The following is a 25,832-nucleotide window of genomic DNA, read 5'->3' as shown; positions in this document are numbered from 1 at the left end:
ATTTTAGGTGCGGTCTTGCTGGTGAGCTGACCCTGTAAAGGATTGTAGGTGGGGTATGCTGGTGAGCTGACCCTCTAAAAAATGATATGCGACGGCCTGCAGCTGAGCTGATCCTCTAAAAAATTATATGCAATGGCCTGCAGGTGAGCTGACCCTGTAAAAGATTGTAGGTAAGCGCCTGCTGGTGAACTGACCCTCTAAAAAATGATATGCGAGTCTGCAGGTGAGCTGATCCTGTAAAACATTATATGCGAGGGTCTGCAGGTGAAGTGGCACTGTAAAAGATTGTAGGTGAGGGCCTGCTGGTGAGCTGACCCTCTAAAAAATTATATGCAAGGGCCTGCAGGTGAGCTGACCCTGTAAAAGATTGTAGGTAAGGGACTGCTAGTGAGCTGACCCTCTAAAAAATGATATGCGATGGCCTGCAGCTGAGCTGATCCTCTAAAAAATTATATGCAATGGCCTGCAGGTGAGCTGACCCTGTAAAAGATTGTAGGTAAGCGCCTGCTGGTGAACTGACCCTCTAAAAAATGATATGCGAGTCTGCAGGTGAGCTGATCCTGTAAAACATTATATGCGAGGGTCTGCAGGTGAAGTGGCACTGTAAAAGATTGTAGGTGAGGGCCTGCTGGTGAGCTGACCCTCTAAAAAATTATATGCAAGGGCCTGCAGGTGAGCTGACCCTGTAAAAGATTGTAGGTAAGGGACTGCTGGTGAGCTGACCCTCTAAAAAAATATATGTGACGGCCTGCAGCTGATCTGAACCTCTAAACAATTATATGCAAGGGCCTGTAGGTGAGCTGACCCTGTAAAACATTATATGCGAAGGGCATATATGCGAGGGCATTATATGCAACGAATAAGCATGCTGATATGATGGAAGGGGAGGAGGAGGATGAGAAAAGGAAGATTCAGCAACACAGGGAGTGCAGAATTATTAGGCAAGTTGTATTTTTGAGGATTAATTTTATTATTGAACAACAACCATGTTCTCAATGAACCCAAAAAACTCATTAATATCAAAGCTGAATATTTTTGGAAGTAGTTTTTAGTTTGTTTTTAGTTTTAGCTATTTTAGGGGGATATCTGTGTGTGCAGGTGACTATTACTGTATATAATTATTAGGCAACTTAACAAAAAACAAATATATACCCATTTCAATTATTTATTTTTACCAGTGAAACCAATATAACATCTCAACATTCACAAATATACATTTCTGACATTCAAAAACAAAACAAAAACAAATCAGTGACCAATATAGCCACCTTTCTTTGCAAGGACACTCAAAAGCCTGCCATCCATGGATTCTGTCAGTGTTTTGATCTGTTCACCATCAACATTGCATGCAGCAGCAACCACAGCCTCCCAGACACTGTTCAGAGAGGTGTACTGTTTTCCCTCCTTGTAAATCTCACATTTGATGATGGACCACAGGTTCTCAATGGGGTTCAAATCAGGTGAACAAGGAGGCCATGTCATTAGATTTTCTTCTTTTATACCCTTTCTTGCCAGCCACGTTGTGGAGTACTTGGATGCGTGTGATGGAACATTGTCCTGCATGAAAATCATGTTTTTCTTACCTTGCAGACTTCTTCCTGTACCACTGCTTGAAGAAGGTGTCTTCCAGAAACTGGCAGTAGGACTAGGAGTTGAGCTTGACTCCATCCTCAACCCAAAAAGGCCCCACAAGCTCATCTTTGATGATACCAGCCCAAACCAGTACTCCACCTCCACCTTGCTGGCGTCTGAGTCGGACTGGAGCTCTCTGCCCTTTACCAATCCAGCCATCTGGCCCATCAAGACTCACTCTCATTTCATCAGTCCATAAAACCTTAGAAAAATCAGTCTTGAGATATTTCTTGGCCCAGTCTTGACGTTTCAGCTTGTGTGTCTTGTTCAGTGGTGGTCGTCTTTCAGCCTTTCTTACCTTGGCCATGTCTTTGAGTATTGCACACCTTGTGCTTTTGTGCTTTTGGGCACTCCAGTGATGTTGCAGCTCTGAAATATGGCCAAACTGGTGGCAAGTGGCATCTTGGCAGCTGCACGCTTGACTTTTCTCAGTTCATGGGCAGTTATTTTGCGCCTTGGTTTTTCCACACGCTTCTTGCGACCCTGTTGACTATTTTGAATGAAACGCTTGATTGTTCGATGATCACGCTTCAGAAGCTTTGAAATTTTAAGAGTGCTGCATCCCTCTGCAAGATATCTCACTATTTTTGACTTTTCTGAGCCTGTCAAGTCCTTCTTTTGACCCATTTTGCCAAAGGAAAGGAAGTTGCCTAATAATTATGCACACCTGATATAGGGTGTTGATGTCATTAGACCACACCCCTTCTCATTACAGAGATGCACATCGCCTAATATGCTTAATTGGTAGTAGGCTTTCGAGCCTATACAGCTTGGAGTAAGACAACATGTATAAAGAGGATGATGTGGTCAAAATACTCATTTGCCTAATAATTCTGCATGTAGTGTATACCCTTGTTTGTGGTGGAAGGGGTGCATGGGAATACAGTATATTCAATACATTTTAAACAACACATTTAAAGTGCCTTTATGTTCAGCCGCTTCCCTCTGGTGGAGTCGAGAAGTCATGGTCAATCCAGGCCTTGTTCATTTTTATAAGCGTCAACCTGTCAGCATTTTCTGTTGACAGGCGGATATGCTTATCTGTTATAATGCCACCAGCAGCAGTAAATACCAGCTCAGACAAAACGCTGGCGGCAGGGCAGGCCAGCACCTTCATGGCATAGAGCGCCAGTTCGGGCCACGTGTCCAGCTTGGACACCCAGTAGATGTAAGGGACTGAGGGATCATTGCGGATGCTGACACAGTCTTCTATGTACTCCTTCACCATCTTCCATCAGGGTGAGGGTGCTGGCGGGGTGCCATGAAAATGTCCCAGGCCTTGGAGAGTGTTGCCCTGCCTCTGTTGGAACTGCTGTGTGTTCCCATTGTCTCCTCTCCTTGGTTGCCCAAGGAACTACATACTCTGCTGAGAGCGTTGTCAGCTGTAAATTTTTGGAACAATTTTTGAACAAGGACCTTCTGGTATTGCACCGTTTTGCCAGTCCTCTACAACGGAGGAATGATAAATGGGAAGTTCTCTGTGTTGTCTAAAATGCGTATAAAGGGTCGCTGGAAAGGCAGTATAACATGAATTCAGCGATGTGTGCCAGAGTACCAACAGGCAAGACTTCGCTGTCATCATCAGGAGGATCACTCTCAATCTCCTCATCCTCTTCCTCCTCTTCTGCCCACCCACGCAGAACAGATGGAACAGATGGATCCTCAGGATAGGTCATCAATATCAGATTGGGGGGGGGTGTCGTCCCGCCGATCAGCTGTTTGAAGAGGAGGTGCGTGCCATGCCAGTGCCTCCTCTTCACAGTTTACCTTCTTGCAATTGCCTCTGCAGCAGTGAGCAGGTGTAATTAAACCCAAGCCATCCCATTCATTTCAATGGGACGGATTGCTCCTTTACAAGTTTATGGGGAGAGGATGAGGAGATTGGCGAAGGTGCCGGGTGTCGGACCCCCGGCGATATGATATTGATGACTTATTCTGAGGATAGGTCATCAATATTTAAGCTCAGAGAACCACTTCATTGTGAGCACCGAGCATTTGAGAAGACACAGTAGTGGGATGGTTAAGCTGATAATAGCTTTATCGCTGCTCAACATCTGTGTTGATTCCTCAAAGTCTAAAACCTCACAGAGGTCCGACATCCATGCCCACTTCTCACTTGTGAACAGCAGAAGCTGACTGGAAAGGCGACGACCATGTTGAAGCTTGTATTCCACTACTGCCCTATGCTGCTCACAAAGCCTGGCCAACATGTGGAACGTGGAGTTCCAGTGCGTGCTCACGTCGCACAACAACCGGTGAGCTGGCAATTTCCAGCGCTGCTGCAGTGTTGACAGACAGGCTGAAGCTGTTGATGACTTGCTGAAATATGCATGCTCACCAGTAGCTCAAATTGGGGTAGGTTTTGAGAAACCGCTGAACCACTAAGTTTAAGACGTGGGCTAGACATGGGATGTGTGTGAGCTTGCCGAGCTCCAAAGCCGCCACCAAGTTATGGCCATTATCAGACACAACCATGCCTGGTTCTAGGTTGAGTGGCGAGAGCCACAGCTCAGTCTGGCCTCTTATTCCTTTCCACAGTTCTGTGGCGGTGTGCTGTTTGTCACCTAAGCAGATCAGCTTCAGCACGGCCTGTTGACGTGTCCCCACTGCAGTGCTACATTGCTTGCAGCTACCGACTGATCGACTGATGGCTGACTAGTGCTGCAAGAGGATAATTCTGAGGTGGAAGTGAAGGAGGCGGAGGAGGAGAAGTGGGGGTTGGAGCCACTAACGTAGGTGGTGGCGGAAACCCTGATGGAATTAAGGCCTGCAATCCTTGGCGTCGGTATCACCTGTGCCATCCCAGGGTACGACTCGCTCCTGGCCTCCACAACATTCATCCAGTGTGCGGTCAGGGAAATGTAGCGTCCCTGGCCGAATGCAGTTGTCCACGTGTCCGTGGTTAAGTGGACCTTCTCAGTAACTGTGTTGGTCAGGGCACGTGTGATGTTACGGGACACATGGTGTAAGGCGGGCACGGCACACCTTGAAAAATAGTGGCAGCTGGGGACTGCGTAACACGGCACGGCCGCCAAAATCAGGCTGCGGAAGGACTCAGTGTCGACAAGCCTAAATGTCAACATTTCCAGGTCCTGTAATTTGGAAAGTTGCGCATTTAGTGCTATGGCCTGTGGGTTGGTGGCTGGGTATTTGCGCTTGCGTTCAAAAGCCTGGGGTAAGGATATCTGCATGCTGCGCTGGGACACAGAAGTGGATGTGGTCACTGACGGTGCTTGCAAAGGTCCAGATGCAGGGTGGGAGGCATCTGGTCCTGCGCCTTCGACAGGAGATTGGCCAGCACGTAACTCAGGGAAAGAGGAGGCAGTGGTGTGACCCGCGGACACAAACTGTGGACCCAGGCATTTAGCCCACTTATTTCTGTACTTGGACGCAATGTGGCAAATCGTTGAGTCAGTGGTGAGGTTACTAGTGTTCATGCCCTGGCTCATTTTGGTACGGCACAGGTTGCAAACTACTATTCTTTTATTGTTCGCACTTTCCTCAAAAAAGCGCCATACTGCGGAACACCTACCCTTTGGCAAGGGAGATTTCCACAAGGGGGTGCCCCTTGGAACAGTTGCAGGCCTGTTTGGTGTGACCCGTCTTCTCCCTTCTGCCACCCCACTGCCTCTTCCAGCCTGTTGCAGTGCAGCAAATCCCTCTCCCTCTGTACTGCTCGGCTTTCCACCTTCCGAGGTTGGTTCAGTGACTTCATCGTCCACCACCCCCTCTTCCACTTCCTCACTCTGCTCATCCTCCTGATTTTTTGACCTAACCACTACCTCATTGATTGACAACTGTGTCTCATCCTCTTCATCAACCCCTTGAGACAGTAATTACCGTTGAATTATTGCCAACTGTGTCTCATCATCATCCACCTCATTAAACAGTAATTGCCATTCTCATCGTCATCTTCTTGTGACTGCAGATGCTCAAGATTTTGGGAATCAGGACACAAGATCTGCCCTCTTCAAGCGTGCTTGGCGAGAGGTCCAAATCAAGGAATGGCGCAGAAAAGAGCTCTTCGGAATATCCGAGTGTGGGATCACTCGTTTGCCCAGACTCTCCATGGTGGGAGGAAGGAGGATCATGGTGAGGATTGTGTTGAGCAGACTCTTGGCTACCAAGACTGGACTTGGTGGAAGACAGGGTGGTGCTTAAGCGACTGGAAGCATTATCCAACCGACCACCTGGTCGCACTGGTCTGACTTCAAGCGAGGTGTCCTGCGCCGCCCTGCAATCTAGGACATGACGCTAGGTATCGTGGATGATTGTTTTTCTTGTGCTCTGGCAGCAGGCACAGTTAAAGGCTCCCAGGGCCACGGTCTCAGCATCACGACCACTTCCCCATCCCTTACTGCTCGCCTTCTTCATATTAAATGTTAAATATGTTTGAAAGTACAGTAGCATAGGATTTGGAAGTGTATGCGCAATAAAAAAAAAAAAAAGGTATTTGGGATGTGGAAACGTCACACAGAAGATATCCCACAGATAATGTCAATGCTGTCAACAGCAGCTAATAAAAAATTACAGGGAATGTCATAGGTATTTGGGATGAGGAAACATTATACAGGAGAGGTACCACCAGTAATGTCACTGTTCAAAGCGTCTATCTTACAGCTGATGTCTGGTGTGGGAACATAACTGACAGTAAATATTAGTCCATATTCCTCACAAGCTAAATGTTGGCATGCGCACACATTACACTGGAGATCTGGCGCAGCTAATGTCACTGTCAGAAGCGGACACCATCTATTAAAAAAAGTACACTGGATGTCACAGATATTTTTGGGATGCGCACAATTTACACTGGAGATGTGGCGCAGCTAATGTCGCTGTCAGAAGCGGACACTGTTTATTAAAAAAGTACACTGGATGTCACAGAATTTTTTTGGGATGTGCACACTTCACACTGGAGATTGGGCGCAGCTAATGTCACTGTCAGAAGCGGACACCGTCTATTGAAAAAGTACACTGGATATCAGATATTTTTGGGATTTGCATACTTTACACTGAAGATTTAGCACAGCTAATGTCACTGTCCACAGCGAACACCATCTATTGAAAAAGTACACTAGATGTCACAATTATTTTTGGGATGCGCACACTTTACACTGGAGATGTGGCACAGCTAATGTCACTGTCAGAAGCGGACACCGTCTATTGAAAAATTACATTGGATGTCATAGTTATTTTTTGGATGCACACACTTTACACTGGAGATGTAGCACAGCTAATGTCACTGTCCGCAGCTGACATAGTCTATTGAAAAAGTACACTGGATGTCACAGAGATTTTTGGGATGCGCAAACTTTACACTGGAGATGTGGCACAGCTAAAGTCACTGGCAGAATCGGACACCGTCTATTGGAAAAGTACACTGGATATTACACATATTTTTTGGATGCGTACACTTTACACTGGAGATGTGGCGCAGATAATGTCACTGTCTGCAGCGGCCTAACTATTGTACTCTATCTATCGCAGGATGCGCTAAAAATAGATATTGCGGCAATACACAATAGTCCTTAGAAGTACTTTAGGGTCTGTAAAGTTTTAGCTATTTAACGCAGTTTGCACTGAAAAGTTTTGGTGGCAAAAATATTCTGAAATCACTCCCTACACTGTCTGTCCCTTTCTCAGCACAGCTCTCCCTGACTAAGAATGAGCCAACCATGTGTCATGCTATATAGCCCCCGATGATGCGTTCCGGCCAGCCAATCACTGTGTTGAGGGGAGTGTTGGATTTAAATATATATGTATATATGCCCTTACATATATGCATATATATATTGGCCCTTTTGCATGGGCCCGTCCAGGTAGTAGGTGTATACATAGAGATGTATGTATGCCCCTTTGTCAGCATACATCTCTATGTATATAATATATGTATGGGTGGGCTTATTGCTGCCCATTGAGACCCCCTGTGTTATATATATATATATATATATATATATATATGTATGTATATATATACTTATAGATGTGCCCCAAGCATCTATGGGTGGATATATATACAGTTAACTGTCCCCAGAAGCTCCCATGGAGACCCCCCCCTCTGGAATGTGCCTGCTGGGTGGGGAGAGACCGACAACTGGACAATTATGTCCAGTTTCGGCCTCTTCAAAGGACAGATGATCAATAAAGATCCTCTGCCCTTTGTCCCTTATGCCTAACAGGGACATGGGAACAGAGTTCCCATGCCCCTGTGTGCCGCTCACCTCCGGCGCTGTAATTACAGCGCCAGAGATGTGCGATATCTCCACAGGCGGGAGGATCAAAGGATCCCCCTGCCTGGGAGCGCGGGCTGGCGCAGGGCGGTAAAACGGGCGCGAGTGCTGCAGGGTTTAAAGACCCAGCAGCACTGCGCTCGGAGAGATCGGGACCCCCCCTGAAGGTGAGCGCATCCGGCGCTGAAGTATGGAATCCAGCCTCCCCCCCATATAGAAGAGAGCGCAAGCAGACACCCGGGGTGCGCTGCGCTAGGACACAGGACCCCCGACATCCCTTGCTGAAGGAGAGAGCTTCCGGCATTGACAGGACACAGAAGAACGCAGGCAGTACTCACTAGCTGCTCTGCATTAGCTCCACCAGGCCAGAGGAGGGGAGAACCGAGCAATCGATCTGCTCCAGTGAAGACAGGAAGAAGAGGGAATCGAGCAGTGTGCTGAGTCCTGCTGGATGGCTAAGTAGCACTGCCCCATTAACCCCTTTAGTGCCCTGTCCCCCTGCCCTGCCCAAACACCCCTGCAAGTAACTCCTTCCCTGATCCCCTGCTTGGCATCAACCCTGTCCTGTCACCCCTTCACTGCTGAGTAACCCTGTCATGTCACCCCTTCACTGCTGAGTAACCCTGTCATGTCACCCCTTCACTGCTGAGTAACCCTGTCCTGTCACCCCTTCACTGCTGAGTAACCCTGTCATGTCACCCCTTCACTGCTGAGTAACCCTGTCCTGTCACCCCTTCACTGCTGAGTAACCCTGTCCTGTCACCCCTTCACTGCTGAGCAACCCTGTCCTGTCCCTGCAGAGCAGTAACCTCTGCATAAAATGAGTTAACCCCTTCAACCCTGTCCTGGCCCTGCAGAGCATCTGCATGAACCCTTTCAATGCTCTGTCCCCCTGCTCTGCAAGACTCTGCAGAGCATTAACCTCTTCAGTGCTCTGTTCTCTGCAGAGCATGCCCCTGTCCTGCAAACGACCCTTTCAGTGCTCTGCTCCCCAGTCCCTGCAGAGCATTAACTCTTAATAACCCCTGCCATACCAGGAGATAACCCTTTACTCCCTGCCCTTTCCCAGAACCCTGTGTTCCTTGGCCTGCAGGTATTAACCCCTGCAGAGCCACCATTGTGTTTTACCCCTTGTACCGTAGGGATAGTGAGTAGACAGACGGGTGGGTTATGGTTAACCGATAATTGTATGTATGGAAGTGTATTATTGCAATGTATAGATAGTATGTGGGGTGGAATTTGGGAATGTGCTGTGTAGTGTAGTTAGGCTTGTATTGTGTTTATTGTAGTACTGTTTCTGTTCTGCGGTGTGTACGTCTATATGTATATATATTCATATCCATTGATCTATAAATATATATAGATATAGCGTATTGCTAGACGTGTATAATTGTATTGTGTAATAAATATTCTTTATTGTTCATAATACAGTGTATGGTGTTTTTAGTAGTCGCCGCCGTAGTATAGTGATAGTAAGTCGCACGTAGTGTAGTTCAGTGTAGTGTATAGGTAACAGAGGTAGTTAACATAGTTAACCTATTTATATATTATGATGAAGGCATAAATAGGCGGAGTCATCACTAGACGGCTCCTCCTATTTATGAATATTAATTATTGAGATTTGCATAAATATCAATAATTAATATCCCCTTTAACACACTGTAATGCAGCAGCCAACATGGCTACGGACTTACAGTGAGGGCAGTACTCAAACATGCAGGGAGGAGACTTGAGCATTGCGCACGAGCACATGCGGTATTCAGCCGAATACCGCCATGTGCTGAGCATCGAGATTCTCGAGCCGAACTGGTGTTAGGCCGAGCATGCTCGATCATCACAACCCATTGACAAACTACTGTAAACATAATAAATATAAAGCTCTAATATATTGTAGTGCTGTAGGCTGCATATTTTTCCACAAGCAAGTCCGCACAATGGCACATGTATTAAAGCAATATATATATATATATATATATATATATATATCCGTACAGACCAAAAGTTTGGACACACCTTCTCATTCAAAGAGTTTTCTTTATTTTCATGACTATGAAAATTGTAGATTCACACTGAAGGCATCAAAACTATGAATTAACACATGTGGAATTATATACATAACAAAAAAGGGTAAAACAATTGAAAATATGTCATATTCTAGGTTCTTCAAAGTAGCCACCTTTTGCTTTGATTACTGCTTTGCACACTCTTGGCATTCTCTTGATGAGCTTCAAGAGGTAGTCACCTGAAATGGTTTTCACTAGGGATGAGCGAACTCGAACTGTATAGTTCGGGTTCGTACCGAATTTTGGGGTGTCCGTGACACGGACCCGAACCCGGACATTTTCGTAAAAGTCCGGGTTCGGGTTCGGTGTTCGTCGCTTTCTTGGCGCTTTTGTGACGCTTTCTTGGCGCTTTTTGAAAGGCTGCAAAGCAGCCAATCAACAAGCGTCATACTACTTGCCCCAAGAGGCCATCACAGCCATGCCTACTATTGGCATGGCTGTGATTGGCCAGAGCACCATGTGACCCAGCCTCTATTTAAGCTGGAGTCACATAGCGCCGCCCGTCACTCTGCTCTGATTAGCGTAGGGAGAGGTTGCGGCTGCGACAGTAGGGCGAGATTAGGCAGATTAACTCCTCCAAAGGACTTGATTAACTGATCGATCTGCAGCTGTGGATCATTGAGCTGCTGATCCTCAATTGCTCACTGTTTTTAGGCTGCACAGACCGTTTGTCAGTCTCATTTTTCTGGGGTGATCGGCGGCCATTTTGTGTCTTGTGGTGCGCCAGCACAAGCTGCGACCAAGTGCATTTAACCCTCAATGGTGTGGTTGTTTTTTGGCTAAAGCCTACATCAGGGTGAAGCTGTCACACCAAGTGCATTTAACCAGCAATAGTCTGTTCATTTTTTGGCCATATACAAAATCAGGGGCAAGCTGCGCCTGTCACCAAGTGCATTTAACCCTCAATGGTGTGGTTGTTTTTTGGCTAAAGCCTACATCAGGGTGAAGCTGTCACACCAAGTGCATTTAACCAGCAATAGTCTGTTCATTTTTTGGCCATATACAAAATCAGGGGCAAGCTGCGCCTGTCACCAAGTGCATTTAACCCTCAATGGTGTGGTTGTTTTTTGGCTAAAGCCTACATCAGGGTGAAGCTGTCACACCAAGTGCATTTAACCAGCAATAGTCTGTTCATTTTTTGGCCATATACAAAATCAGGGGCAAGCTGCGCCTGTCACCAAGTGCATTTAACCCTCAATGGTGTGGTTGTTTTTTGGCTAAAGCCTACATCAGGGTGAAGCTGTCACACCAAGTGCATTTAACCAGCAATAGTCTGTTCATTTTTTGGCCATATCCCAGTCTAATTCTGTCACTAAATCCATACCGGTCACCCAGCGCCTAAATACTAGGCCTCAAATTTATATCCAGCTAAATCTGTCCCTAGTGCTGTAGCTGGGCGAGTTATTTAGTGTCCGTTCAAGCACATTTCTTGTTCTGGGTTGAAATACAATTCTCAATTTAGCAATTTCATAATTTAGTGGTTCCTGCTATATCAGAGCTCTTTGAAATCTATCCCAAAAAGGGTATATAATATTGAAGGTGCACATAGGGTCATTCAGAGTAACTTCACACACACCCGCTACTGTGTATTTCCAAGTCTAATTCTGTCACTAAATCCATACCGGTGACCCAGCGCCTAAATACTAGGCCTCAAATTTAATTCCCTCTAAATCTCTCGTTACCCACCGCTGTACTGTTGTTGCTGGGCAAGATATTTAGTGTCCGTCAAAGCACATTTTTTGTTCTGGGTTGAAGTACAATTCCCAATTTAGCAATTTCATAATTTAGTGGTTTCTGCTATATCAGAGCTATTTGAAATCTATCCCAAAAAGGGTATATAATATTGAAGGTGCACATAGGGTCATTCAGAATAACTTCACACACACCCGCTACTGTGTATTTCCAAGTCTAATTCTGTCACTAAACCCATACCTGTCACCCAGCGCCTAAATACTAGGCCTCAAATTTAAATCCCTCTAAATCTCTCGTTACCGTTGTCCTGTTGTAGCTGGGAAAGTTATTTAGTGCCCGTCAAAGCACATTTTTTGTTCTGGGTTGAAGTACAATTCCCAATTTAGCAATTTCATAATTTAGTGGTTCCTGCTATATCAGAGCTATTTGAAATCTATCCCAAAAAGGGTATATAATATTGAAGGTGCACATAGGGTCATTCAGAATAACTTCACACACACCCGCTACTGTGTATTTCCAAGTCTAATTCTGTCACTAAATCCATACCGGTGACCCAGCGCCTAAATACTAGGCCTCAAATTTAATTCCCTCTAAATCTCTCGTTACCCACCGCTGTACTGTTGTTGCTGGGCAAGATATTTAGTGTCCGTCAAAGCACATTTTTTGTTCTGGGTTGAAGTACAATTCCCAATTTAGCAATTTCATAATTTAGTGGTTTCTGCTATATCAGAGCTATTTGAAATCTATCCCTAAAAGGGTATATAATATTGAAGGTGCACATAGGGTCATTCAGAATAACTTCACACACACCCGCTACTGTGTATTTCCAAGTCTAATTCTGTCACTAAATCCATACCGGTGACCCAGCGCCTAAATACTAGGCCTCAAATTTAATTCCCTCTAAATCTCTCGTTACCCACCGGTGTACTGTTGTTGCTGGGCAAGATATTTAGTGTCCGTCAAAGCACATTTTTTGTTCTGGGTTGAAGTACAATTCCCAATTTAGCAATTTCATAATTTAGTGGTTTCTGCTATATCAGAGCTATTTGAAATCTATCCCTAAAAGGGTATATAATATTGAAGGTGCACATAGGGTCATTCAGAATAACTTCACACACACGCTTCTGTGCATTTCCAAGTCTAATTCTGTCACTAAATCCATACCGGTGACCCAGCGCCTAAATACTAGGCCTCAAATTTAATTCCCTCTAAATCTCTCGTTACCCACCGCTGTACTGTTGTTGCTGGGCAAGATATTTAGTGTCCGTCAAAGCACATTTTTTGTTCTGGGTTGAAGTACAATTCCCAATTTAGCAATTTCATAATTTAGTGGTTTCTGCTATATCAGAGCTATTTGAAATCTATCCCTAAAAGGGTATATAATATTGAAGGTGCACATAGGGTCATTCAGAATAACTTCACACACACCCGCTACTGTGTATTTCCAAGTCTAATTCTGTCACTAAATCCATACCGGTGACCCAGCGCCTAAATACTAGGCCTCAAATTTAATTCCCTCTAAATCTCTCGTTACCCACCGGTGTACTGTTGTTGCTGGGCAAGATATTTAGTGTCCGTCAAAGCACATTTTTTGTTCTGGGTTGAAGTACAATTCCCAATTTAGCAATTTCATAATTTAGTGGTTTCTGCTATATCAGAGCTATTTGAAATCTATCCCTAAAAGGGTATATAATATTGAAGGTGCACATAGGGTCATTCAGAATAACTTCACACACACGCTTCTGTGCATTTCCAAGTCTAATTCTGTCACTAAATCCATACCGGTGACCCAGCGCCTAAATACTAGGCCTCAAATTTAATTCCCTCTAAATCTCTCGTTACCCACCGCTGTACTGTTGTTGCTGGGCAAGATATTTAGTGTCCGTCAAAGCACATTTTTTGTTCTGGGTTGAAGTACAATTCCCAATTTAGCAATTTCATAATTTAGTGGTTTCTGCTATATCAGAGCTATTTGAAATCTATCCCTAAAAGGGTATATAATATTGAAGGTGCACATAGGGTCATTCAGAATAACTTCACACACACCCGCTACTGTGTATTTCCAAGTCTAATTCTGTCACTAAATCCATACCGGTGACCCAGCGCCTAAATACTAGGCCTCAAATTTAATTCCCTCTAAATCTCTCGTTACCCACCGGTGTACTGTTGTTGCTGGGCAAGATATTTAGTGTCCGTCAAAGCACATTTTTTGTTCTGGGTTGAAGTACAATTCCCAATTTAGCAATTTCATAATTTAGTGGTTTCTGCTATATCAGAGCTATTTGAAATCTATCCCTAAAAGGGTATATAATATTGAAGGTGCACATAGGGTCATTCAGAATAACTTCACACACACGCTTCTGTGCATTTCCAAGTCTAATTCTGTCACTAAATCCATACCGGTGACCCAGCGCCTAAATACTAGGCCTCAAATTTAAATCCCTCTAAATCTCTCGTTACCCACCGCTGTACTGTTGTTGCTGGGCAAGATATTTAGTGTCCGTCAAAGCACATTTTTTGTTCTGGGTTGAAGTACAATTCCCAATTTAGCAATTTCATAATTTAGTGGTTTCTGCTATATCAGAGCTATTTGAAATCTATCCCTAAAAGGGTATATAATATTGAAGGTGCACATAGGGTCATTCAGAATAACTTCACACACACCCGCTACTGTGTATTTCCAAGTCTAATTCTGTCACTAAATCCATACCGGTGACCCAGCGCCTAAATACTAGGCCTCAAATTTAATTCCCTCTAAATCTCTCGTTACCCACCGGTGTACTGTTGTTGCTGGGCAAGATATTTAGTGTCCGTCAAAGCACATTTTTTGTTCTGGGTTGAAGTACAATTCCCAATTTAGCAATTTCATAATTTAGTGGTTTCTGCTATATCAGAGCTATTTGAAATCTATCCCTAAAAGGGTATATAATATTGAAGGTGCACATAGGGTCATTCAGAATAACTTCACACACACGCTTCTGTGCATTTCCAAGTCTAATTCTGTCACTAAATCCATACCGGTCACCCAGCGCCTAAATACTAGGCCTCAAATTTATATCCCGCTGAATTTGAATACAATACATTGGGCCAAATAATATATTTGTTGTTGTGGTGAACCATAACAATGAGAAAAACATCTAGTAAGGGACGCGGACGTGGACATGGTCGTGGTGGTGTTAGTGGACCCTCTGGTGCTGGGAGAGGACGTGGCCGTTCTGCCACATCCACACGTCCTAGTGTACCAACTACCTCAGGTCCCAGTAGCCGCCAGAATTTACAGCGATATATGGTGGGGCCCAATGCCGTTCTAAGGATGGTAAGGCCTGAGCAGGTACAGGCATTAGTCAATTGGGTGGCCGACAGTGGATCCAGCACGTTCACATTATCTCCCACCCAGTCTTCTGCAGAAAGCGCACAGATGGCGCCTGAAAACCAACCCCATCAGTCTGTCACATCACCCCCATGCATACCAGGGAAACTGTCTCAGCCTCAAGTTATGCAGCAGTCTCTTATGCTGTTTGAAGACTCCGCTGGCAGGGTTTCCCAAGGGCATCCACCTAGCCCTTCCCCAGCGGTGAAAGACATAGAATGCACTGACGCACAACCACTTATGTTTCCTGATGATGAGGACATGGGAATACCACCTCAGCATGTCTCTGATGATGACGAAACACAGGTGCCAACTGCTGCGTCTTTCTGCAGTGTGCAGACTGAACAGGAGGTCAGGGATCAAGACTGGGTGGAAGACGATGCAGGGGACGATGAGGTCCTAGACCCCACATGGAATGAAGGTCGTGCCACTGACTTTCACAGTTCGGAGGAAGAGGCAGTGGTGAGACCGAGCCAACAGCGTAGCAAAAGAGGGAGCAGTGGGCAAAAGCAGAACACCCGCCGCCAAGAGACTCCGCCTGCTACTGACCGCCGCCATCTGGGACCGAGCACCCCAAAGGCAGCTTCAAGGAGTTCCCTGGCATGGCACTTCTTCAAACAATGTGCTGACGACAAGACCCGAGTGGTTTGCACGCTGTGCCATCAGAGCCTGAAGCGAGGCATTAACGTTCTGAACCTGAGCACAACCTGCATGACCAGGCACCTGCATGCAAAGCATGAACTGCAGTGGAGTAAACACCTTAAAACCAAGGAAGTCACTCAGGCTCCCCCTGCTACCTCTTCTGCTGCTGCCGCCTCGGCCTATTCTGCTGCTGCCGCCTCGGCCTCTTCCTCCGCCTCTGGAGGAACGTTGGCACCTGCCGCCCAGCAAACAGGGGATGTACCACCAACACCACCACCACCACCTCCGTCACCAAGCGTCTCAACCATGTCACACGCCAGCGTTCAGCTCTCCATCTCACAAACATTTGATAGAAAGCGTAAATTCCCACCTAGCCACCCTCGATCCCTGGCCCTGAATGCCAGCATTTCTAAACTACTGGCCTATGAAATGCTGTCATTTAGGCTGGTGGACACAGACAGCTTCAAACAGCTCATGTCGCTTGCTGTCCCACAGTATGTTGTTCCCAGCCGGCACTACTTCTCCAAGAGAGCCGTGCCTTCCCTGCACAACCAAGTATCCGATAAAATCAAGTGTGCACTGCGCAACGCCATCTGTAGCAAGGTCCACCTAACCACAGATACGTGGACCAGTAAGCACGGCCAGGGACGCTATATCTCCCTAACTGCACACTGGGTAAATGTAGTGGCAGCTGGGCCCCAGGCGGAGAGCTGTTTGGCGCACGTCCTGCCGCCGCCAAGGATCGCAGGGCAACATTCTTTGCCTCCTGTTGCCACCTCCTCCTTCTCGGCTTCCTCCTCCTCTTCTTCCACCTGCTCATCCAGTCAGCCACACACCTTCACCACCAACTTCAGCACAGCCCGGGGTAAACGTCAGCAGGCCATTCTGAAACTCATATGTTTGGGGGACAGGCCCCACACCGCACAGGAGTTGTGGCGGGGTATTGAACAACAGACCGACGAGTGGTTGCTGCCGGTGAGCCTCAAGCCCGGCCTGGTGGTGTGTGATAATGGGCGAAATCTCGTTGCAGCTCTGGGACTAGCCAATTTGACGCACATCCCTTGCTTGGCGCATGTGCTGAATTTGGTGGTGCAGAAGTTCATTCACAACTACCCCGACATGTCAGAGCTGCTGCATAAAGTGCGGGCCGTCTGTTCGCGCTTCCGGCGTTCACATCCTGCCGCTGCTCGCCTGTCTGCGCTACAGCGTAACTTCGGCCTTCCCGCTCACCGCCTCATATGCGACGTGCCCACCAGGTGGAACTCCACCTTGCACATGCTGGACAGACTGTGCGAGCAGCAGCAGGCCATAGTGGAGTTTCAGCTGCAGCACGCACGGGTCAGTCGCACTACAGAACAGCACCACTTCACCACCAATGACTGGGCCTCCATGCGAGACCTGTGTGCCCTGTTGCGCTGTTTCGAGTACTCCACCAACATGGCCAGTGGCGATGACACCGTTATCAGCGTTACAATACCACTTCTATGTCTCCTTGAGAAAACACTTAGGGCGATGATGGAACAGGAGGTGGCCCAGGAGGAGGAGGAGGAGGATGAGGAAGAGGGGTCATTTTTAGCACTTTCAGGCCAGTCTCTTCGAAGTGACTCAGAGGGAGGTTTTTTGCAACAGCAGAGGCCAGGTACAAATGTGGCCAGCCAGGGCCCACTACTGGAGGACGAGGAGGACGAGGATGAGGAGGAGGTGGAGGAGGATGAGGATGAAGCATGGTCACAGCGGGGTGGCACCCAACGCAGCTCGGGTCCATCACTGGTGCGTGGCTGGGGGGAAAGGCAGGACGATGACGATACGCCTCCCACAGAGGACAGCTTGTCCTTACCCCTGGGCAGCCTGGCACACATGAGCGACTACATGCTGCAGTGCCTGCGCAACGACAGCAGAGTTGCCCACATTTTAACCTGTGCGGACTACTGGGTTGCCACCCTGCTGGATCCACGCTACAAAGACAATGTGCCCACCTTACTTCCTGCACTGGAGCGTGATAGGAAGATGCGCGAGTACAAGCGCACGTTGGTAGACGCGCTACTGAGAGCATTCCCAAATGTCACAGGGGAACAAGTGGAAGCCCAAGGCCAAGGCAGAGGAGGAGCAAGAGGTCGCCAAGGCAGCTGTGTCACGGCCAGCTCCTCTGAGGGCAGGGTTAGCATGGCAGAGATGTGGAAAACTTTTGTCAACACGCCACAGCTAACTGCACCACCACCTGATACGCAACGTGTTAGCAGGAGGCAACATTTCACTAACATGGTGGAACAGTACGTGTGCACACCCCTCCACGTACTGACTGATGGTTCGGCCCCATTCAACTTCTGGGTCTCTAAATTGTCCACGTGGCCAGAGCTAGCCTTTTATGCCTTGGAGGTGCTGGCCTGCCCGGCAGCCAGCGTTTTGTCTGAACGTGTATTCAGCACGGCAGGGGGCGTCATTACAGACAAACGCAGCCGCCTGTCTACAGCCAATGTGGACAAGCTGACGTTCATAAAAATGAACCAGGCATGGATCCCACAGGACCTGTCCGTCCCTTGTCCAGATTAGACATTAACTACCTCCCCATAACCATATATTATTGGACTCCAGGGCACTTCCTCATTCAATCCTATTTTTATTTTCATTTTACCATTATATTGCGATGCTACCCAAAGTTGAATGAACCTCTCCTCTGCCTGTGTGCTAGGCCTAAATATATGCCAATGGACTGTTGCAGTGGTGGCTGACATGAAGCCTGATTCTCTGCTATGACATGCAGACTAATTCTCTGCTGACATGAAGCCAGATTGTCTGTTACGGGACCTCTCTCCTCTGCCTGGGTGCTGGGCCTAAATTTATGACCATGGACTGTTGCAGTGGTGGCTGACGTGAAGCCTGATTCTCTGCTATGACATGCAGACTGATTCTCTGCTGACATGAAGCCAGATCGTCTGTTACGGGACCTCTCTGCTCTGCCTGTGTGCTAGGCCTAAATATATGCCAATGGACTGTTGCAGTGGTGGGTGACGTGAAGCCTCATTCTCTGCTATGACATGCAGACTGATTCTCTGCTGACATGAAGCCAGATTGTCTGTTACGGGACCTCTCTGCTCTGCCTGTGTGCTAGGCCTAAATATATGCCAATGGACTGTTGCAGTGGTGGGTGACGTGAAGCCTCATTCTCTGCTATGACATGCAGACTGATTCTCTGCTGTCATGAAGCCAGATTGTCTGTTACGGGACCTCTCTGCTCTGCCTGTGTGCTAGGCCTAAATATATGCCAATGGACTGTTGCAGTGGTGGGTGACGTGAAGCCTCATTCTCTGCTATGACATGCAGACTGATTCTCTGCTGACATGAAGCCAGATTGTCTGTTACGGGACCTCTCTGCTCTGCCTGTGTGCTAGGCCTAAATATATGCCAATGGACTGTTGCAGTGGTGGGTGACGTGAAGCCTCATTCTCTGCTATGACATGCAGACTGATTCTCTGCTGTCATGAAGCCAGATTGTCTGTTACGGGACCTCTCTGCTCTGCCTGTGTGCTAGGCCTAAATATATGCCAATGGACTGTTGCAGTGGTGGGTGACGTGAAGCCTCATTCTCTGCTATGACATGCAGACTGATTCTCTGCTGACATGAAGCCAGATTGTCTGTTACGGGACCTCTCTGCTCTGCCTGTGTGCTAGGCCTAAATATATGCCAATGGACTGTTGCAGTGGTGGGTGACGTGAAGCCTCATTCTCTGCTATGACATGCAGACTGATTCTCTGCTGACATGAAGCCAGATCCTCTGTTACGGGAGCTCTCTCCTCTGCCTGGGTGCTGGGCCTAAATTTATGACAATTGACTGTTGCAGTGGTGGGTGACGTGAAGCCTGATTCTCTGCTATGATATGAAGACTGATTCTCTGCTGACATGAAGCCAGATTGTCTGTTACGGGACCTTTCTCCTCTGCCTGGGTTCTGGGCCTAAATTTATGAAAATTGACTCTTACAGTGGTGGGTGACGTGAAGCCTGATTCTAGGCTATGATATGAAGACTGATTCTCTGCTGACATGAAGCCAGATTGTCTGTTACGGGACCTTTCTCCTCTGCCTGGGTTCTGGGCCTAAATTTATGAAAATTGACTCTTACAGTGGTGGGTGACGTGAAGCCTGATTCTCTGCTATGATATGAAGACTGATTCTCTGCTGACATGAAGCCAGATTCTCTGTTACGGGACCTCTCTCCTCTGCCTGGGTGCTGGGCCTAAATTTATGACAATGGACTGTTGCAGTGGTGGCTGACGTGAAGCCTGATTCTCTGCTATGACATGCAGACTGATTCTCTGCTGACATGAAGCCAGATTGTCTGTTACGGGACCTCTCTGCTCTGCCTGTGTGCTAGGCCTAAATATATGCCAATGGACTGTTGCAGTGGTGGGTGACGTGAAGCCTCATTCTCTGCTATGACATGCAGACTGATTCTCTGCTGACATGAAGCCAGATTCTCTGTTACGGGACCTCTCTCCTCTGCCTGTGTGTGTGCTGGGCCTAAATATATGCCAATGGACTGTTGCAGTGGTGGCTGACGTGAAGCCTCATTCTCTGCTATGACATGCAGACTAATTCTCTGCTGACATGAAGACAGATTCTCTGTTACGGGACCTCCCTCCTCTGCCTGGGTGCTGGGCCTAAATATATGCCAATGGACTGTTGCAGTGGTGGCTGACGTGAAGCCTGATTCTCTGCTATGACATGCAGACTGATTCTCTGCTGACATGAAGCCAGATTCTCTGTTACGGGACCTCTCTCCTCTGCCTGTGTGTGTGCTGGGCCTAAATATATGCCAATGGACTGTTGCAGTGGTGGCTGACGTGAAGCCTCATTCTCTGCTATGACATGCAGACTGATTCTCTGCTGACATGAAGCCAGATTCTCTGTTACGGGACCTCTCTCCTCTGCCTGTGTGTGTGCTGGGCCTAAATATATGCCAATGGACTGTTGCAGTGGTGGCTGACGTGAAGCCTCATTCTCTGCTATGACATGCAGACTAATTCTCTGCTGACATGAAGACAGATTCTCTGTTACGGGACCTCCCTCCTCTGCCTGGGTGCTGGGCCTAAATATATGCCAATGGACTGTTGCAGTGGTGGCTGACGTGAAGCCTCATTCTCTGCTATGACATGCAGACTAATTCTCTGCTGACATGAAGACAGATTCTCTGTTACGGGACCTCTCTCCTCTGCCTGGGTGCCGGGGCCTAAATATCTGAGAATGGACTGTTCCAGTGGTGGGTGACGGGAAGCCAGATTCTCTGCTATGGAACCTCTCTCCAATTGATTTTGGTTAATTTTTATTTATTTAATTTTTATTTTAATTCATTTCCCTATCCACATTTGTTTGCAGGGGATTTACCTACATGTTGCTGCCTTTTGCAGCCCTCTAGCTCTTTCCTGGGCTGTTTTACAGCCTTTTTAGTGCCGAAAAGTTCGGGTCCCCATTGACTTCAATGGGGTTCGGGTTCGGGACGAAGTTCGGATCGGGTTCGGATCCCGAACCCGAACATTTCCGGGATGTTCGGCCGAACTTCTCGAACCCGAACATCCAGGTGTTCGCTCAACTCTAGTTTTCACTTCACAGGTGTGCCCTGCCAGGTTTAATAAGTGGGATTTCTTGCCTTATGAATGGGGTTGGGACCATCAGTTGCGTTGTGGAGAAGTCAGGTGGATACACAGCTGATAGTCCTACTGAATAGACTGTTAGAATTTGTATTATGGCAAGAAAAAAGCAGCTAAGTAAAGAAAAATGAGTGGCCATCATTAGAAATGAAGGTTAGTCAGTCCAAAAAATTGGGAAAACTTTGAAAGTGTCCCCAAGTGCAGTCACAAAAACCATCAAGCGCTACAAAGAAACTGGCAAGGAAGACCAAGAGTCACTTCTGCTGCAGAGGATAAGTCATCCGAGTCACCAGCCTCAGAAATCGCAGATTAACAGCAGCTCAGATTAGAGACCAGGTCAATGCCACACAGAGTTCTAGCAGCAGACACATCTCTAGAACAACTGTTAAGAGGAGACTGTGTGAATCAGGCCTTCATGGTAGAATATCTGCTAGGAAACCACTGCTAAGGACAGGCAACAAGCAGAAGAGACTTATTTGGACTAAAGAACACAAGGAATGGACATTAGACCAGTAGAAATCTGTGCTTTGGTCTGATGAGTCTAAATTTGAGATCTTTGGTTCCAACCACTGTGTCTTTGTGCGACGCAGAAAAGGTGAACGGATGGACTCTACATGCCTGGTTCCCACCTCGAAGCATGGAGGAGGAGGTGTGATGGTGTGGGGGTGCTTTGCTTGTGACACTGTTGGGGATTTATTCAAAATTGAAGGCATACTGAACCAGCATGGCTACCACAGCATCTTGCAGCGGCATGCTATTCCATCCGAATTGCGTTTAGTTGGACCATCATTTGTTTTTCAACAGGACAATGACCCCAAACACATCTCCAGGCTGTGTATGGACTATTTGACCATGAAGGAGAGTGATGGGGTGCTGCGCCAGATGACCTGGCCTCCACAGTCACCGAACCTGAACCCAATCGAGATGGTTTGGGGTGAGCTGGACCGCAGAGTGAAAGCAAAAGGGCCAACAAGTGCTAAGCTCCTTCAAGACTGTTGGAAGACCATTTCAGGTGACTACCTCTTGAAGCTCATCAAGAGAATGCCAAGAGTGTGAAAAGCAGTAATCAAAGCAAAAGGTGGTTACTTTGAAGAACCTAGAATATGACATATTTTCAGTTGTTTCACACTTTTTTGTTATGTATATAATTCCACATGTGTTAATTAATAGTTTTAATGCCTTCAGTGTGAATCTACAATTTTCATAGTCATGAAAATAAAGAAAACTCTTTGAATGACAAGGTGTGTCCAAACTTTTGGTCTGTACTGTATATATATATATATATATATATATATATATATATGTAGGGCCATCATATGTAATGCAATTTACATTGGAAAAGTGGTGTAAATAATTTCTGAAATATATGCTGGTGTATTTATCAGTTTCTACCCTACACACAGCACGAGATTCAACAAATGTATTAATTTACTTATTAATATGTTTGGCACATCCTACTTTAAAGTTCTACGAAGTTTAACATATGAGAAGTCAGTCTGTAGTAAATACGCCCCAATGTTCTGACATTGAGCACTGAGTACAGTATATTTGTGATCAAGAAGGCCTTTTCTCCCAGGAGTACAACTGGACCATGATGGTCTGGTTGCCCTGTTGCGGCTTCATAATTTCTTGGATCTGTCAAAGGCTGAACAAAGTTTAATCATTAAAGTATGTTCTTTCTTCACCAGGACAATGGCTGTCAACTGCCTTATTTTTCTGGCCTTTTTTGACATGTCTGTGAGAGTGATTTGCAATGCTGCCTTGAATACTCCACCATTGCAAATTCCAGCCCCAGAGAGGGTAAAGCAGTCTATGGATTTGTAGTTAATGTTTAACAAATAATATTTTTTTTTCTTGGATGTACCACAAATATAGTAAAATTATCTTCATTTTACTTTTCTTTCTTTAAGTTTTGTATGATGAAGAATAAAATATTATCAAAATCTGAATTATAAAATGAATACATGTGTGGGAAAGAGAACAGATGTCCATATGAGTTGGTAGTTTGGCACATACAAAACTGTTACTGTCTAAATGCTCCTACTGTTTGCATGGAATTCTGAAGCCACTTTATGTTTTAGCACTGTAGTAATGTCAAACAGAATAGCCAGCAGACTATAAATCACAGGGCCCCATTATATTACATTCCCCATTATATGCCAGAATAACACTGGACCTCAAGGGTACAGCAATGAGCAATGAGACAAATGACCGTGCAGTGCTTGAAAACCACAAATGCTGACAAATTAGCATTAAATTCTGTTTTTTCTTTTCTTCTGATAAATGATCTGGTGTTTATTTAATTACTGTGACACGTCCTATATATTTTAATGCTAAATGGGTTTATTTAGCCTGAGAACAAAGGCATAAAACATAAGCATGTAATAACTCTGCTCAGCACAACGGTGTAATCATTATTACCAGTCTCTTTAGGTACAAATGACAGAGCAGATAATTTAAACAAGGCATTGGCTGTATATTGTCAAATCTTTAACTCTAAAATGTATAGCTTGATTTTTTTATATTATAAACCTCATGTTATTAATGTACTAGACAACAATGATAAGCCTTCCCAACATGCATTATGAATCTATTTCATAACGTCCGTATTATTTCTCCAGCCCAGCCTTTTTTTATCAGATATAGCCTGCATTCAGCTGACATTTGAAATATTTATTATATTTATTTAAAGGTTGGTACAAAATAATTCATTTGTCTGCTGATAGAAAGCAAGATGCTGGCCATAAGCCTTAGAAAAAGCAACATTAGATATATATTAATATTGTGATTAAATTGGTACATGGATTTTATGGGTTGCAAAGTGGGACTATACATTCAGTTACTTTCTGTAATACAATAAGGAAGATGATCATTATTCAGCGTGTGGCCATTTTTCATCGTAAGATAATTCCTTTTCAGTTTGGTGTTCTGTATTATGTTACCCCTTCATTTTAAGGAAAGCTATTGTGGATTCAATGGTTTCTGATTAGATTAGGCTGTGCTCTGTGAACATGTCACGTTTTGCTCTATAACTCAGCATCTGTTCCTGCAGTCACCAAACTCTCGCTTCGAGTGCCCATTCCCGCCAACTGAACTCCCTATTCACTGTCACAATAAACATGCCCACAGATTTTGTCTTGCAGGTCATTTCAAGTTCATCTGAGAAGTTCATTAGTTAAGCTTTTGTATTCTTTAACAATGATATATTTTGGGGGCAGGGTTCATTTCCCTCTGGAAGGAATCATTGGTTATCTGGTGTGTATCAAACCAAGATGTGCTGGCAATCTTCATGATGAAGACCACTCAGATGTTTACTCTGTAAGAGGAGATCAGTCAGAGCTGAGGTCAGAAGATCGAATGCTCAAACAGTGTAAGTGTAGGAAGAGCAGACTGGATTATTATATAGTATTACCATTAAAGACACTTTTTTACAAGTGTCTAGAATTAATAAAGCAAGAGCTAAACCATCTAGTATGTTTCTTGTCCTTTTCTGGAAAAAACACTAGGGTTACAAAAAATGACTTTGTGTGGAATATGGAGATTAAATAACTTGCCCTGGGTCACACCAGGATGAATTGATGAGTTGATTTCAGCAAATGGTATCACACTTAGATTAAAGTCAGTATTATAGCGTTCAAAACCAATTCACCCAACACTAAAATTAACCCATGCTCACTCGCTGAGTATTGCAATATTAGATGGCAGACATTGCACTCTCTTATCAAACTATCTATTTTTTTTTCACGTCGAAACATTAAAGCAAATCTGTCAACATAGTCAAGGAACAAGACCAACCTCAAGCAATATATATATATATATATATATATACAGTACAGACCAAAAGTTTGGACACACCTTCTCATTCAAAGAGTTTTCTTTATTTTCATAACTATGAAAATTGGAGATTCACACTGAAGGCATTTAAACTATGAATTAACACATGTGGAATTATATACATAACAAAAAAGTGTGAAACAACTGAAAATATGTCATATTCTAGGTTCTTCTAAGTAGCCACCTTTTGCTTTGATCACTGCTTTGCACAATCTTTTCATTCTCTTGATGAGCTTCAAGAGGTAGTCACCTGAAATGGTTTTCACTTCACAGGTGTGCCCTGTCAGGTTTAATAAGTGGGATTTCTTGCCTTATAAATGGGGTTGGGACCATCAGTTGCGTTGTGGAGAAGTCAGGTGGATACACAGCTGATAGCCCTACTGAATAGACTGTTAGAATTTGTATTATGGCAAGAAAAAAGCAGCTAAGTAAAGGAAAATGAGTGGCCATCATTACTGAAGAAATGAAGGTCAGTCAGTCTGAAAAATTGGGAAAACTTTGAAAGTGTCCCCAAGTGCAGTCACAAAAACCATCAAGCGCTACAAAGAAACTGGCTCACATGCGGACCGCCCCAGGAAAGGAAGACCAAGAGTCACCTCTGCTGCGGAGGATAAGTTCATCCGAGTCACCAGCCTCAGAAATCGCAGGTTAACTGCAGCTCAGATTAGAGACCAGGTCAATGCCACACAGAGTTCTAGCAGCAGACACATCTCTAGAACAACTGTTA

The sequence above is a fragment of the Bufo gargarizans genome, chromosome 8, assembly GCF_014858855.1.
Source record: "Bufo gargarizans isolate SCDJY-AF-19 chromosome 8, ASM1485885v1, whole genome shotgun sequence".
NCBI classification, from domain to species: domain Eukaryota; kingdom Metazoa; phylum Chordata; class Amphibia; order Anura; family Bufonidae; genus Bufo; species Bufo gargarizans.
The sequence above is the reverse complement of the archived record's forward strand: the minus strand, read 5'-3'. Positions refer to the sequence as shown.